Here is a 12,996-nt window from a genome sequence, read left to right as displayed (position 1 = left end):
TCCCAAAATTAAACACAAATGTTTTCATTTTGACACGATACTCAATGAGAATTTCAAATTCTTTAAACTGACATCATGTTGTCAAAACTATACATTGCTGACAGCTGAGGATAAAAACTGCCACATAGTAATTTATTCTGAGACTTTAACTTTAGATACTGGATCATTTGAACAGTAGATAAAGTCTATGTGCTTCCTGGATAATCTGCTGTTGTGTTTTATTAAATCTGTAACAACAACCTGAAGTACAACAAAGGCTGTCAAACAGTCTGTGTGCTAATGTGCATACTGTGGTAATAAACACAAAATAGAAGCTTATCCCATCGATCTTCCAGCATCTTTCAAAATATTAATGTCATAGTCACACACACTTTCCCATTCAGTGAAACGAAAAGCTGAATGATATATCAATTTGGTAAGGCAGAGGCAGTATCAGCTGTGGGTAAGACTGCTTTCCCCCAAAATACTCCTGACCGCCCAGGTACCAGTGCTGAGTGTCCAGCATAAAGATAAGAAGAAGCGATTAGCAGAGTTGCTATATTTACATCCATTAGACAGAACCCTTTAACCTCAAGAGAGGCTCAAAACTTCAAAAGACAAATTAATGAGCTAAACTGTCTTTTTTATATTTTGATGCATAAACTTATTTTTTTATATATATTTTAACCCTGATCTGTAACTATTCATGAATGACAATGTCACTCTGTGATAGCTCAATACAGACATGACGGCTGCGTATAATGTGTTTGGTCCTTGTTAAATCCCCTTTAAACAAATAGGCACAAGAGAAACGGGGAAGTGGGGGATCAAGAAAATAGTAAACGCAAATATAACTCAGGTCACCTGCTACAGAGAGTCCTTTTTTTCCTCCCCATACAGCGTACACCAAACAACTAAATGTATGCGTTATAAAAAAAACAAAGCTAACCTAATGCATATAATTAATATGATCTAAAATGATCGTAATCTGAAACATATTAGATCTGCCAGATTTGGTGACAATAGCTAGGAAATAAATTGAATCTAGTTCTGATTTAAAGCACAGAGAGGAGCTCCATAGAAATTGTTTGTCATTCTCAGGGATACAGGTAAGTTCACGCTATGAACCAAATCTGAGAACCGCCCCTCACTGTGTTCCTGAGGGGTCAAGGTGAAATTCCTCAACACCTCTGAGACTGGCCCTAATGGAGGGATTGGAGCATGGCTATTGTTGAATGAGAAAAAAAGAGACCATAAAAAAAAAAAAAGGCTGTAAGAAGAGACGGAAGTTTGTAGAGTCACTTACAACAATGTGCAGACATGCTCAAAAAATACTCATATGTCTAAATGCCTATACTAATTTATACTGAAATACAGTCTTTAAAAGTATTAACTCTTTACCGGTTCAAACTCAGTCCACACCAGCCTATTGCACAGGATCTGTAATGTGTTTCTTATCCTTTGTTTTTTTTTTTTTATTCTTTGTTACTTCAGGGTGCAAACCTAAACTTGTTCCCCTCCAAAGCCTTATGGTCTGCATAACAATAAATCTATTCCTGTTCTAACATTTATAGCCAAATATTGTAAGACCATGCTTCAAATTTTGGGCTGTTTGTCCTAAGTTAATCCCTGATGCTATTCCTAAGGTGGCTGTGGGAAGCACTATTTCTATTTAGCACGGTTTCTCCTTGTGAAAATGTCAGAAACAATAAAAGCTTTAAAGCAAGGTCTATAATTGTGGCTTTGAAAGGAGGAGATAAATAGATTTCTGTTTCAGTATATTGGCTGTAAAATCTATTCAGATCTCTTAATGTGTTTTCTCTTACAGACATCGTGAGCTTATAACACAGTAACATAGATATAAAACCTGGGTTTAGAGAATGATATGTTTAGGAGAGAAAAATAAAGCAATAAAGCAAATCTAATAAGAAAAACACAGCCAAATACAGAACCATTATATTAATTTGAATTAGATAAGCTTACTGACATGCAACAACTGTGAAAAAACATTTGGTGTTCTAGCACTGAAATAAGAACATAGAAATAGAGATCTTCAGTGTCAGATGACTGCAGGTGCAAATATCCAATAAGCAAAAAAAAAACTTTAACTTTTACCGTCATAAAACCAGAAGGCTGGAAACTACTGCACGTCAGAAAAGGATGACTGCTGAGATCCAATTCTGTGCTCTGCTGCTTTTCCTTCTCGTTCCCCTCCTCTAAGGATAAGTGTCTCCTGGTGTTGGTCTTTACTCCCTGACCTTGCCCCGTTTAATGCCTGAGAAAAGCAGAGACAACAGAGCAGGAGAAAGTTGGAGTGAGAGAGCCAAAGAGAGAGAGGAAATGGCGGGGAAAGAGAGTTCCCAATTCGGACCAAGCAGTGATCAGATACAGCTATTTTCAGACTTAGGCATGCTCGTCTACAAGACTGGAGAGTCACCCCCGCCCCCATCCGCTTAGTGTATACAGATGAAGGGGGAGCTGAGTGACACGGTTAACCCATCTCTATTTTACCACTCACAAATATGTTCTCATGCATAGCTTGCTGCAGGTACATAGGTTTCCATATGAAGTTTGGATACAGAATCACATTTTTTTGCATCATCCAAACACAAAGTTAGACACAGAAATGTGTAAAATCATAGCAGATACCAAACCAGCCGGGGGTACATCGGAAAAGTGGCCTTTTCCACACAAACACCCAGACAGGAATGTCAAACTGTTCCTACATAGAGTAATGGAGTCCTTTTCCTGGTATTTTGCTCACAGATTTTTTGGCAGGGCTAAAATCGCTTACCTGCCCAAATATCTGTGTTCGAAATTTTTAAGATTTCACTTTAGGTCATTTTTTTTCTCTAACAATGCCCCGTCAGAATAAGTCATATTGAGCAGTAAATATTAATACGTGTCAACTAAAGCGTGTCAGTTCTAATCCTCCTGCTGTGTAATCCATATAGGTATGTATATTTGGAAATGACCACACACAGGCTGAATATACACAGGAGAGAGGTCAGCCAGAAGCACCTCTAGACCACAGACTCCCTGCTATTCCCAGAATGATGATGTAACTACTGCTATTAGCATCTCATACTGAGTTCGAGCCTGGATATCTAAAACCAGTGAGACAGCTACTGTGCAATGTGCAATTTGGACAACATACACATTAAACTAGGTACTGGTCAATATGAGATTCTCATGATTTGGTAAGACCATGTATGAATTACTATTTAATATTTTTAGCTTTGCACAAAAAAACAAATAATAAAAGAAAACCTTAATTATTCCTTCTGGTGTGAAGCCATAATAATGTTATCTGTAAAATTTAATGGTTGTCCGTGATTTCTGTAGCCACATATTTTCTAGATTAATTCATCTCTGTTTTACATGCTTTAGATCCAAGCTATAGCAAATTTACAGTAGCACTGATTACAGTTGATTCATAAACACAAATAATAAACCACTCAACAGCTTAATTCATTGATTTAGCTAAAGAATTTCACTCTGCAAGTCATAAATTTCTATGGTGAAACTTTGGTTTTGATCAACACTCAATGAATCATCTGTGTTTGAAGGTGGACAACAATACATCGTAACCTCCTCCGATATCTTACTGTATTTCTAGACCACATATTTTAGCCCCCATTTTATTCTCTATTTTTATAGATTTTTCCATTTTATGATATTGGACAGGGACCAACTACAATTAAAACATATTTGTATATATAATTTTAGGGAAACTTTGTAGTCCCTGCAAAAATGTCTTCTGAAATGCTAATTTGCTCCCACATAAAAGAAAGCTCCATTTTAATGCTCATTTTGGGGTTCACAATATCAGGAAAAATAATCCTGCAACTCCAACAAAAAAATTAAATGACACACTACAATTTCCAAACTTTTGATTCTTTGCAAATTTACAACTATGTAAAATACATGAAGTATAATTTTCTATCTTTCATTTCCCCCAATCATTCCTGTCTAAATTGTGATTATGTACATGCTGTTATTGTAACTCTGACTACCATCTAATATGACCAAATATATTGTGGACCTCTTTCTTCACCATATAGAGAAAATCCAAGTTACTCTTGTAGATTAAAACCATAAAATTTAATCCTTAATATTTTTTGTATCCGCAACCACCTTTTATATATATATATATATATATATATATATATATATTTCAAACTCAAATTAAAACGGAGAACATAAGAGACAAAAGTCAAGGGTCATAAATCAGTTCAGGAAGAGCAGGTCAGTCAGAACTAAAGAAAATTCCTAAACGTTCAGAACTCCATTAATTAAATGACGAAAACTAATCTACTTCTAACATCAAAAGCTGGAAGAAAAAACAACTCCTATTGTCAGAACTATAATGACTTTCTCTGTTTAGTTTCAGCTTCCGTCAGTGACTGACCAAACAAAAGCTATCACTCATGAAGATCTCAAACAGCAATTTCTTGTTTTTATCCGTTAACTCTAATTTGAGCCAAAACCGCTTAACAAAGCTGAACTCATTGTTGAGATTTCCTCAGGATCTCTTTCTAATGGAATCTTGATCAACTCTGAGGGCTGCTTTCCGATATAAACATGAAAGTTAAAGTTAACACATAAGCTTCAAAAACAATTAGCTAATCTGCCACTAACAAAACAGCATGTGGCTCCTTGACACTTACGGTCATGCACCGGACTCACAAAGGTATGGTCAGAATCTGAAAACTGACAGGTGCTAATGACTGAACCCTGGATTTGGAAAGATCAGGGGTTATTCCAAAGGACCAACACAGTCCACTGCTTGATTCTCCACCTAAACTCCCATCAACAACCTTAGTTTTTATTATTCAACTCTGTGATGAACTGCAAATGCCACAGAGGGGAATACTACATAGATTTATTCATCAAATATATTTGAACTTTAATTTTTTTTAAATAAAAAATACAGTTTTTCTCCTCATAATAAACAGATTTAACCTTAAAAATACAGTACCAGCGCAAACTATTTTAGCAGTGACAAACCTGAACATAACTCCACTATGACCTATGAGGCACTCCACATTACAGCATTTGCGTCGCCATGGTCTCACCCGTACAGTTTCAACACCTAATTCATTATCAACCTCTGCAAGGCCCTGCTGTTCCCTGTGAAGTAAGTGGCAGGATATAAAAAGCAGAGGAGCTGCAAATGGAATGCGTCGCACTTAAAAATACTTAAAACCTTGGAGAAGATCAAAATAAGATAACTATATCCTCACAGATAGTGCTAGTGTCCGCTGCCATGTATCATATAAACATGATGTAGGGGATAGTGAAGAAGGGGCGGATTGACCCGGTGTGAAACCTCAATAAACCTTGCTTTTTGCAACCTTGCCTGTCTTGCTCACCATTCTTGCCATCCGTCTCCCCCTCTGCCATATGAACAATACACACCGCAGTTTTGTAACTCTAAACCAACAGGTTTGAGTTTAAGCTGGTGGACACTTTCCCTCACTGACCATCAATCACATCAAAGTTCTATGAGCCCTCACTAGGAAAGCACATTTAAGCCTCCATAAGAGGTTTATTGGTTCTGTAGCCCCTTTGGAGACAGACAGTTGCCAATTGTTGCTTATTGCATTACATCTCACTGTGGTGCTTCCACTCTGCCAGATACAGCTGTGCAGCCACAAACTGATATAAACTACAGGATTAGCAATAGCACAATGTAAAAAAAAAATGAAAGAGATAAAGCATTCACTCAGACAGGTAGGCCTCACTGGGAGTGGTATGAGGTTCCCGGAGTGATAGTGTTACGTATTGTGCACCCAAGGCACCTATCGACTCTTCCTAGTAACCCAGCACTGAAATTCATTTAGAAAGATAGTACCCACTACTGCTGACCTCCTTACCTTTTTCTACATTAAATGATTTTCTTACCAGATAGCAGAGAGGATTGGGGATATTTTTTAATTATTTACCTTACAACACACGGATCAAAAGAGAAAAGCTGGAAAAACGGTTGAAAGTCTTTTCATTGTCTGCCTGTATAGGATTTGGGATTTTTTCATTGGTTTATAAAATCCTGGATCTGTTTTTTATGGTCCAAAAGACGACCTTTAAGGAATTAAGGAATTAAAAGGTCAGCTGACTAAATGAAAAGGAAAAACAAGTAGCTGGATGATGGCTGAGAAACGGTAGCCCTTAAGCAAGAATTAACCTGAGCAGGGTTTTAAATGCAAAATTCAGGTAAACAGCTTTAATTTGTATTTAAGAATGCTGGAGTGAATGGAGAGCGTTAATGTCTAATGTAAACATATCTAAAGTTAATTAGAGTCTAGGATTTAATGGGACTTTTAGTTTATCTCTTTGTTTTCATTTTAATTTAGTATTTCCTATGCTATAAACGTTCAACTATATGGTCAGCCTTGTTTATCCTTTATGTTAATGTTTATCCTAATTTAATGCTCTTGGCATTTTACCATGTAAGCTATTGCAATGAAAACATAAGATGTTTCTTTGTTTGGTGCAAAGAGAAACAAAACAGTTATTATTACACTTATGGATGAACATTAGAATTAATTTACATAAATAATATTTTTTTAGACTCCTGCTAAACTGGTGAAAGTTTGCTGAAATGCAGAGTTTGTTTAACAGACATAACTCTTAAAGCTTGTCAAGTCTTGTATGAAAACAGCATCACCCAAAGCCTCAACAACAAGACTGGATATTTTAAGACCAAAGGTTTTTTCCAAACACCATTATTCATATTTTTATTTCAGAGGCCCTCTTTAAGCCAGGTGATCAGCAGTGCCCAGCAACAGGTGGGAAGGGGAGGATCTTTTTGTACCCTATGCTCCATCAGAGGTTATTGACAATTCAATATCTCTTTACATTTACAATTGTTTTTTAATAACAGCAATATGACATTTCTGGTATTTCAACATACATTTAAGTCTATAATCCTCAATGATTCAATCACAAACTGATATTGGAAATCTTCCTGATATCAGTGCAAAAACTACTACTATTGGAATATATTAGCCTGCATCTAAAATATCCAATATTAGCTGATTGAAACCCTCTGCTTCTCTTTAAAGTTTCTGTAAACCTTTGGCCAATAATGAATGAATATCATTCTAAGTGATCAAGGATTTAACATTACAAATTAAATATTGAATTGATGATGTGCTGATATGGTATAATGTCAATATTGGTCAATATTTGGGTTTAATGTAATTTCATCTGTTTTGTTTAAAGCAAACATCTAAAAAAAAATTATATTGAAGGAGTTTTATAAACATGGCAAAAGATTGGTCATATGTTGTAGAGAATTTCTTTGTAGGCATTCTTGGCAGTGTTTCAGATATTTATATCAAAATCTAAATATTTACCAAAATTAAGAAATATATTGTGATATAAGCTTTAAAAAGACTGAACATTTATCTAGTATGGTGTGAGCAAAAGTACACTGCACAGATAATTGGTGAAATTGATCATCCTAGTATTGTGTACCTTGCTTGTTTTACAGGGGAAAAAAGTCTAACCACCCCCAATCCATCCACCTTATTTTTCCCAAAGAAAAATAGCACAAGATAATTTAGCACAGAAATACAGAGTTAGGCTTTCCTGTCCAGAAGCCACAATAACAGACTGCAGCATTGTGTAAACCAAAGCTAACAATAAAGAATATCGGATGTGGGTTCGACATTGATATTTCAGTTCATGTTTACAAACACCAAACTTGTTCAGTTAACGCCCTTATTCCTAAACATGCTTAGTAATTATCTTCCCCTAGCTTTTTTTGTTTGCAGCTTTCCCCATCTTCCTAACCGCATCTTGTTTTAATGCACAGCAGCAGGGATCCACTGGAATGCACATTTATGGAAACAACCGAGCTGACTACATTAGATCTATAATAGGGCAGCTGCTGTCAGTAACGCCTTTGGGTCACTTAACGTGTCTCCTTTATCTTCTTCAAATATATTATATCTCAGCCGAGTCTGATCCGCTGCAAATTATGAGTTGACAACATAGTTGAAATTGTAAACGCTTACCTTAAAACGACTAACAGTCCTTAAATATCCCCGGGAAATCAGCCTGAGGTGATTAAAAGTTGTCACTTCGTCAGGCGGAGAGGCGACACACGCTCGCGCCGCATCGGTGTGATGAAACCATACACCTGTTTCTCACCGCTCCTAAAGCTAACTAACAGGTAGCTCCGTCTCCCTATCTTTCCCTCTCTCACAGGGGGGTCAAACGGCCTGGAAAAGAACCTGTCCGAGCCCGTCCTCTCATCACAACCACCGCAGCAGCAGGCGAAGCGGTGATACTCGCCCCTTCTATTTGTTGGCAAACCGCAGTACTATTGAAGTCAGTCAGCCACCCGTGTCCAGAAATGGTCAAAACATTCCGTTTCCGTTCGGTTGTCAAGTGAATGATGCCACAGCTTCATGCGCAAAATGGCTACTGTTAGTTTCATTCAGCGGCAGACAAACGCGAGCTTCTGATTGGGCCGCCGTGTAGCCATGACAACCCTCGCGGTTCAATCAGTGCTGGCAAAGGACACAAGGCTGTGTACTGCTGTCTGACAGCAAGTAACACTTCTCTTCCTATTCCCACAAAGGACTAACAACAACTGACCCACGGTGTTTGAGGTTATATAGAGGCTAACACAATTACAATTAACAAAACCTTTTGAGACAGTTTTGGTCATGTCATAAATTTCAAGTTTGAAGCCAATGTGAAATATCCTTGTGGGGAGTATTATTTGGGATGGACTGCAAGCTCCTTAACACACAAGGGCAAAATTGTTGGTAGCCCTTTTTTTAATGAAGAAAAACACACAATGTTTGCAAAACAGCTTCAATCTAACTTAAAATGAACAAATAGGCATACAAGTCAGACACTGCTTCTCAAACATGTATCAGCATGATTTATTTATAAAGAAATTATGAAACAGGCCTGGACAAAAATGGTATGCTTAACTTAGTTTATTTCTCCATACATTTTTAAGGGAATCTCTGTAATGAAATGATTCCTATAACTGTCAGTGAGTCCACTCTTCAAAACAAACTGCTCCAGCTGTCTCGGTTTTGAAGGCTGCCTTTTCCAGACTGTATGTTTCAGCTCCTTCCAAAGATGCAGCAAAGATGCAAGATCATAACAGAGCCTTCTCCATGTTTTACAGTAGGGACTTTTTTTTTTATTTGTACTTAATTTTTTCCATCTGTCAACTAAGAGCCGATGTGCCTTGGACAACTTGCCAACTACACACTGACAAGTGTGTAGTTGGCAAGTTCTGATTTATTTTCAAATCATAAGCAAGCCACATACAAAACCAAGACATATGGAGACCAGAATGATCTATACTACAAAACTAACACCTTTGATGCTAATTAGTTTGACATACCGTGATTTAACATGTGCCTCTGGTCACATTGTTATTAGTCTTGTTTTAAGGCCACAATTATTTTTGTCCGGGCCTGTTTCATGAAGAATTTTTTGAAATCACTCTGTTGAAGAATGGGTGAAAACAATGTAGGACTGTCATTTGTTCACTTTTTTTCATAATGTTTTTTTAACATTACTTTTGGGAAAATCTTTAAAACTGTCAAGTGTCCTTTTGTCCATCCAATAATAAAAAAGTTGTCACTATTCTTAAGCCTTTAACCTTTAACTTGTGACGTTTTTACATTTATAGAAAATAGCAGGTCAGGTTATATTTGCATAAAATAAATAACCTCAATATTTTTGTTTGTCTTTGCTAGTCATGTTTCCTCCATCTTATAGACAACTCTGATTACTGATGAAGATAAGCATCACCATGGCATGATTCTGCCGACCCCATTTTCTCCATCAAATGATGCGCAGTTGTATTCTCCACATATAATGCAGGCCAAAAAAGTTCAGCAATGGTCTTATCTTGCTCTGTCCCTCTAGATTGTGGCAAACTGCAGAGAAGACATCAAAATGGTTCTTTAGCATACTTTTCACGTTTTGGACTTGAAAATACAGAAAATTTTATGAGATCCATTGGGAGCCCTCTGACTACCCCAGTCAAGCGCAGTTATCCGTTTTATTTTAGGACATGTGCATAAGAAATAAAAAATGAATAATGAAGAGGGAGTGGTGGCCTAGTGGTTAGAGCTTTGCATTCTCTAAGGTTCTGAGTTCAAGTCCCACTCGTTTCCACAGACTGCCACTCTGGCTCCCTGACCAAGACTCTTAACCCTAGACTGCTCCCCAGGCGCAACACAACGCCAGCCCACTGCTCCCCAGGGGGATGGATTAAATGCAGAGTGTGAATTTCCCCATTGTGGGACAAGAAAGGCATTTACAAATAAAATTTAAAATAAACCAATTGAAAACTACAGTTAGGGGAACAAAGTTTGACTTGCGATGCTAGCAACTGTTACATTTGGAGAGGAAGATAAATATTTTCTATATACAATTTTATAAAACAATAACACAGGAATTTTACAGGAGACTGCTAATACAGGTGGATAGCGTGAAAGAGGGGTAAAATATGGTACTTACCAAATGGGAGCAACGTTGTTTCAAAAACTACATTTCTTGAGTGTACAAGTGTTGTTAGTTTTGTCAATAGGCTCTCCTACCAGATCTGCTGGTCTTAAAAGAACAATGTATTTGAGTATTATGTTTTTTTACACTACGACTTGGAATTTTGGGTAATCCAGAGCATAGATTAAAGCCATAACCGTTACTTACAATGTGTTAGCGACGATGGATACAAAAAAGAGGTACTTAAGCGGATTCCAAAAAAGAAAAAGCAAAGAGCTGCTATTTTGGGAGAAACTTCCCAAAGTTTTTGTTTGTTTTGGAAAAACCAGATACCAGACTGCCTTTTATTTGAGCAAATCAGAAAGGATGGCAGCCTTTCATAAATCTTTTGTATGTTGTAGGGGACATTAAAAAAAATTGAGACAAGAAGAAAAGAATTATGCAAAAAAAGAGTTAAAATAATGTCTTTTAAACATTATTGACGAATAACACTTAAATAATTCTAATAATTTATATGTATGCTGAAAATGATTGATTATTATTTTTAATTAGGTTATAAAAAATCATAATTATAATTATGATGAAAAAAATGAAAAACTGGGGGTTAAAATGTGAACTTAGAGGCTAATATGTAAGAAATGACTATTACGTTGGCTGACAGGATACTGAAAAGCCTTTTCCAGTAACATACCTAACGTTTCACCTCACACACTTTAAAGGTGTGCTTTCTTTTGTTGCGTTTATACCATGAACAGTTTCTCTAAACATTTGTTAGTCAGTGGGAGCGTAATGCAGCGTTGAAAAAAAAAAGATGATATTCTTATGCTTACATTAAATTAACCCTGTCTAATAATACTGGAAGAATTGTTAAACTTCAGAAAATCATTCTAATAGTTGATTTTTAGTTTTGTTTTTACATATTCTGTAGTTTTGTTTGTTCTCCTCCAAATCTTTAATGGTGTTTGGAGGGGAAAACTCCTTACTGAAGGCCCTGGGTACTTTACTGAGTAACACATCATAACATTTAACTTATTATTTAGAAATTTTGTAATAGGACAGAGCAAGATGTTAAGTTTTGTGCAAAGTCTGGCATGTTAAAGGCAATAATAATATAATTAAAGCAACTAAATAACCTAATTGAGAAATACCAAATCTAGTATGAAGAAACACTTAATTCTTAACAGGAAAGATATGAAGCCAATCCTTACAGCAGATAATGTACATATATTAGATCAATGTGAAGTACCCCCAGTAATATCCAGTAATAATATTTACTCCTTCCTGTAAATCAGCTTGATCTCCAAAGTTCATGGTAGACTTGCTAGACAAAAAGCAAGATTGCATACCAAAAAAGGAACTCTCATCATAACATTAACGGTATGTCTATGTCTGGAGCACTTTTGTTTAAAAAAAAGCTTGTTTGTTCTTCAGTGAAGTTACTCACAGGAGACAAAGTGGCCAAAGTATTAGTAGTGAAAGTCTACAAAAATATAATCCTTAAAATACATTTGTGTCAAAAAGCTACTTAAATATTTGTAACAGGGTAAATGTAATCTGCCATCTGAACATTTTATCTTTGTTTTAATATCTTTAATCCCTGTTTTATGGCCTCTGCTTTTTAACACATACCAAGTAATTTTACTTTTACTGTTATTATCAAAGACCATTGACTGGTCATGGATAGCATAAATACTGTGATTGTTACGTACATTTAGAAATCTATCTCCGTGGGCAGGTCAAATTTGACAAAAACAAGAGATCAGCAATTAGCCAACAATCTTGACTTGGTGCAGTTATATAACATAAAACATTAAATGTCTGTTTGGAACCTAATCTTCTGCAGACTCTACAGTGGCAGTGATTTGTTATAGTGTCCATAAAGAGTCGCTTCCTCTGTCAACTTTAAAGGTTCACAAATTTAGAAGGTTATTGATAGCTGACCTTTGTGAAGTGTCACCAGGACCACATCTGAGGGTGTGTGTGGGTGCGTACACGTTTTTGTGAATGTGCATGCACACATGCCTGCATGCGTTTGGTCTTTCATCGCCGGTCTTGTGTGCAGAATATATCGTCTTTACTGAAACTTGTCAAGGGGACGCCTTTTATAGCTGGAATGTTATTCGCAGACCAGCTATCAGCATTGAATTTTGAGGACTGAGTATATGATGAAGACACGTTATGTTTGGTATGCAAAGATCTGCGGGTGATGGAGGTGTAGACATACAAAGAGCAGAGAAAACCATTCTCATGTACATTATTGGAAAAGTAGTCAGATTAGCAAAGGAATATCTTTCTATAGTGAGGAAAGGGAGGGAGAGGCCACCATCATGCATCATTCATTTAGGAAAGCCTGGTGTTGACATGAGTCCTCCCTAAAGATGACCTCGGATATATGATACATCAAGTTTTAACCATGGATATGACACTAAAACAAAGTAGTTCTCTGCAATGCCTTAATCCACTCATATTTCTGCATTAATAATTCCCTATTATAGCACCCACTTCATTCATGCTATTATCTAATGT

The 12,996-nt window shown here is 36.5% G+C and overlaps 1 protein-coding gene across 16 annotated transcripts in view; it reads right to left on the bottom strand.

Annotated features, from left to right (window-relative positions):
- sorbs2 (sorbin and SH3 domain containing 2) overlaps positions 1-8,396 on the bottom strand; it is a 66,734-nt gene extending 58,338 nt beyond the window's left edge. For all 16 annotated transcript variants that reach the window (XM_015390816.1, XM_015390829.1, XM_015390817.1 and 13 more), the window contains exons 1-2: positions 8,004-8,396; positions 2,095-2,254 (exon numbers count right to left, since the gene is read on the bottom strand). The gene's annotated coding sequence lies outside the window, so the exon portion shown is untranslated. The remainder of the gene's footprint in view (positions 1-2,094; positions 2,255-8,003) is intronic.
- Between the last annotated feature and the right edge of the window lie 4,600 nt (positions 8,397-12,996).

The sequence above is a fragment of the Cyprinodon variegatus genome, unplaced genomic scaffold (assembly GCF_000732505.1).
Source record: "Cyprinodon variegatus isolate N-32 unplaced genomic scaffold, C_variegatus-1.0 Scaffold514, whole genome shotgun sequence".
In the NCBI taxonomy this organism is placed as follows: domain Eukaryota; kingdom Metazoa; phylum Chordata; class Actinopteri; order Cyprinodontiformes; family Cyprinodontidae; genus Cyprinodon; species Cyprinodon variegatus.
This window is presented reverse-complemented; position numbering and strand designations above follow the sequence as displayed.